Consider the following 5159-nt stretch of genomic DNA (forward strand, 5'->3'; position numbering starts at 1 on the left):
CTCAGGCTATTTCTAAAGAAACTGGTTAAGGTCCTTAAGCAGAAGCGAGAACGGGACCCAAATCCCAATTTTACATAACATGAATTTTACAGTAAGAAAACAAAACCATCATGCATTTAATTTAAATTTTATAGCATGCTAATATGAAAAAGAGAAGAGAGAAATAAAGAGGAATAGAAAAAAGGAACTCCCCCTTAAAGATCTGATCTTCATGTATAATTCCTCCTCCAAAATTGCAACGAACTTAAAACCCTAATTGGCCACCACCACGAAGGCTTTCCCTGTATTCTCTAGGATGAGAATCCAAGGAGTTGTGGGCTCTTGGTATTTTGGAAAAGAGGGGAGCTTTAATTTGAAAGGAAGGAGAAGGTGAGATCTAAGAACTTTTCTCAGAATTTTTTGTCAGTGTCTTTTTTTTTTTTTTTTTTTTTTTTGCACTTTAAGAACTCTTTGTCAAACTCAAGAGGAATAAGATGATCGTAACAACCCCTCTGCACATACGTTATAGAGAGAAAAAGGGTAACTCCCTCCCAAAATGATTTTTAAAAATTTTAATTAAATAAACTAAATTTATTTAATAAAATAAATAATATATATTTATATGATAACCATTTTATCATATAATATATTTATTAAACTATATAATATATCAAATATAAAATATAACCTATAGTTTAATATTGTATCAAATACAATATAACCTACAGTTTTTCATTCTCTCATTAATGTACGGTATTTAATATAAATCTCATTTATACTAAATTTAATTATATGAATCTAATTCACATAATTAATATTTGAATCATATTCAAATATTTAAACTTTATATTATAATGCATCAAATACATAATAGTAATTATATCATATATAATTAAATTAAATTAATTATATCGCATATAATTAATTCCCTCAATTAATTTGAACAATTCAAATCAATCAAAATTGATTCTCATTTATTCCCTGTTGAGCTATAGATGGGACCTCATGGACTTAGTTTGAAGCTCCAATGGTACTTGAATAATTAATTCAACTTCTTTAATTAAATTAATTAAATTATTCAACATCCATTAACTATCGAGCACTCCATTAATGACCGACAATTGCACTCTTCGTACTACAAATATATTTTTGTGTCCAATAGATATAACCAGTCAACACTTGAAGACCCTTCACAAATTGCTCGTAAGTACAGCTGGGCCAAAATTATTATTTTGTCCCTATAGTTACATTTAATTTTTTAAGTACCACTGATCCCTCTAATGGACAATAAGTCATAGTCTAACTATGACTAAACCCCTTTTGAGCCAGGAGAATGTGCGATGTCACATTGTTCAAGCCCCAAAATCAGCCCTTAAGGGAGAAATTTATCTACTTTTCCCGACGTTAGGGAATAGTGAATTTCATCTTGTGTAGCTATGTTCTCAACTCCCCAATCAGAAGAATCTCCAAAATGGTAGGCTTGTTGAGTCGACGATCAAGCCACTCTCACCCATAGAAATCAAAGAACCGTCACCTTCATAGATAGAAGTTCATAACTCACTCAGGATTTAGTTCATGTCACCTTTGGTCATCCTAGTGAAATATAAGTCTTTATTATAAATAGTGTTATTTAATGAGACTAGCCATTTCGTGGTCCGGTCTTATATAAACTTCTTTTTATAGAATACCCTTGCTCACATATCTCCACATGAATGATCAGGATTAGATCATTTGTAGCACTTTACAAAAATTGTAACAACTACAAAGCAGGTTGTACTCGTAGTGTCACCAGGATAAAGTATACAGTCTTATCCATCTACTACAGACCATTTAGATTATCACTTAAACATGATCTACCTATATATCTCTAAATACAGGTTTAAGCTATAGACAATAACTTTGGATGTTATTATTTATTTGTGCATTTAATGCTACTAAATGTCAAATAAAAGATCTCATGTTTTATTAAATAAATAGAATGTTTGTATAATACAATTACAAACTACAGGACAGTACGAGATTTAGGGCATCAACCCTAACAATTTCTAATCTGCAACACTACCTTAGTGAGCATTTTAAGATGAAGAATTTAGGGTCACTTAGTTACTTTATTAGTCTTAAAGTATCAATGAGCTCTATTGGTTAGTCACTGTCTCAAGAGAAATATGCTTCGAACTTATTGGTGTGCTCCGGGATCACTGACTCTACTATAGCCCCAACACCAATCGACCCTAATGTCGCTTGACTCCATTTGATGGCATTCCCCTCGAAGATGCCAGTCTTTACCATAAACCCTTTGGCAGTCTTATTTATCTAACGGTAACTCATCCCAACATTGCATATGTTGTTCACATTGTAAGTTAATTCATGGTTGCCCTTCGAACAATCACGATCAAAGATGGCCACCACCATAAAATCTTCCTCTGTATTCTCTGTAGGGGAAGAGAAACACGGAGTTGTGGGCTCTATGACTTTGGAATAGAGAGATAGATTGAGAGGAGAATAGAATATTTGGGAAAGAAAAACTGCAGAAAGATCACAAAAAAAAAAAAAAAAAAAAAAAAAAAAAAAACAGAGAAGGCCTCTATCACAAGTCTTCTGTGAAGACGATTATCCCCCTAACTTCGAACTCACTACATGAGATTAAGAGAAAATTAAGGGGAAGGAAGTTATTTCCCTCTCTTTAATTTTAAAATTACAATTAACATTAATTAATTTAAATTTATATATATATAGATAGATAGATAGATACAAGTAGGTATATGTTATATCATATATAATACATAACCTATAGTTTAATATTGTATCAAATACAATATAATGTATAGTTTTAATTCTCTCATTGATGAATGGTATTTAATATAAATCTCATTTATACTAAATTTTATTTTATGAATCAAATTCACATCATTAATATTTGAATCATATTCAAATATTTATTACCTCTCAAATAAACTTTATATTATAATGTATCAAATACATTATATTAATTATATCATATATAATTAAGTTAAATTAATTATATCACATATAATTAATTCCCTCAATTAATTTGAATAATTCAAATTAATCCAAAATTGATTCTCATAAATCCATGTTGAGCTATAGAGGGGACCTTATGGACCTATTGATTGAAGTTCCAATGGTACTTGAATAATTAATTAAACTTCTTTAATTAAATTATTCAATATCCATTAACTGTCGGCCACTCAACTAAAGACTGACAGCTACACTCTTTGCACTACAAATATATTTTTATGTCCATTGGATATAACCAATTAACGGTGCGATGACCCTTCACAAATTGCTCGTAAGTACATGTGGGCCAAAATTACCTTTTTGCCCTTGTAGTTACATCTAACTTCTTAAGTACCACTGATCTCTCTAATGAACAATAAATCATAGTCCCACTATGACCAAACCCCTTTCGGGTTAATAGAGGGTGTGGCGCCACATTGTTCAAGCCCTGGAATCAACCCTTAAGAGAGAAATTTATCTACTTACCCCAAATTAGGAAATGAGTGAATTTCGTCTTGTGTAGTTATGTTCCCAGCTCCCCAATTAGATAAATCCCCAAAATGGTAGGTTTATTAAGTTAGCAATTTGACCACTCTCACCTATACAAATCAAATAACCATATTCATAGGTAGGAGTTCACAACTCACTCAGGATTTAGGTCATATCATCTATGATCATCCTGGTGAAATGTAAGTATCTCATATTAATGGTGTTATATAATGAGACTAGTCGTTTTGTGGTCCGTTCTTATATAAAATCCTTTTTATAGAACACCTCTCTTACATGTTTCTACATGAATGATCAGGACCAGATCATTTATAGAACTTTACAACAATTGTAACATCTACAAAGCGGGTTGTATTCATAGTATCATCAGAATAAGGTACCTAGCCTTATCCATCTACCACTAACCATTTAGATTCTCACTTAAACATGATCCACCTATATATCTCTACATACATATTTAAGTTCTAAATGATAACCTTGGATGTTAGTTTATTGGTTTGTAATGATACTAAATATTAAATAAAGCATCTCATATTTTATTAAATAAATAAAATGTTTGTATATTATAATTATAAACTACAGGACCTACGAGATTTAGGGCATCAACCCCAACAAAGGGGACTCTGGGATATGGCATTCAGTTCTCATCCCAGTCATCTTTGGTCTTATCCGGCCACTTTGATGCTGATTGGACTGGTGATCCTACTAATCGGCATTCTGCCTCAAGTAACTGTTTCTATCTCGGTGACTCTCTTATTTCTTAGCGGAGTAAGAAATAGAGTGTTGTCTCTCGTTCTAGTACGAAGTCTGAATATCGTGCTCTAACTGATGCTACGTCACAGTTATTGTGGCTCCACTAGCTTCTTACTGATATGAGAATTCCTCAGCCGTCTACCACTATCCTTCACTGTGACAATCGTAGTGTTATCTAGATTGCTCACAGTGATGTTTTTCGCACCAAGCATATCGAGAATGTCTATCATTTTGTTCGACATCATCTTCAGAGTAAAACTTTTCTTTTACGAGTTGTTTCTACTACTAAGCAACCTACAGATATTTTCACTAAAGCTTTGTCTCTCGGACGTTTTCTCCCACTGCTTACCAAACTCAAGTTAATTCCTACTTTACCATCTTAAGCTTGAGGGAGGGTGTTAATGTATACACATACTTCATCTATGTAGTTAGAGATTTTTTAGGTTGGTTGAGTCTTTCTAAAGTCTATTTTTAGTCCCTTTATACTATATTTATACCTCATACTTTTCTATAAAATACACCTTGTGGAAATACATTCTTAACAGTGTCTTAAATGTGTTATTTTATACTCTTAATTAAGTTTTCGTTATTTTCATATGCTTTATTGTCTATTTTCTCACGAGCTTTATTGTATATTCTTATAGAAATGGGCGATAGAAGTTGTGGAATGCTTAGGAAGAATCAGGACTAAAGTAGGAGCTAATTGGACCAAAAGGCATAAAATAAAAAAGCCCAAATCAATAGATCTACGGAGGAAACATCTCAACCCCAAAACATGGTGTTTAGATGCTAATGAAGAAGCTAAAAAAAGTCAAGAAATTCTAGGCGAGAGCATCTCGACCCTAGTCAGAGCATCTTCACACTCTTGGGTTTGACCAAGTCAATGGATGTCCAAATTTTAT

This window comes from Benincasa hispida, chromosome 11 (assembly GCF_027475165.1).
Source record: "Benincasa hispida cultivar pf3 chromosome 11, pf3_genome.v1.1, whole genome shotgun sequence".
Classification (NCBI taxonomy): domain Eukaryota; kingdom Viridiplantae; phylum Streptophyta; class Magnoliopsida; order Cucurbitales; family Cucurbitaceae; genus Benincasa; species Benincasa hispida.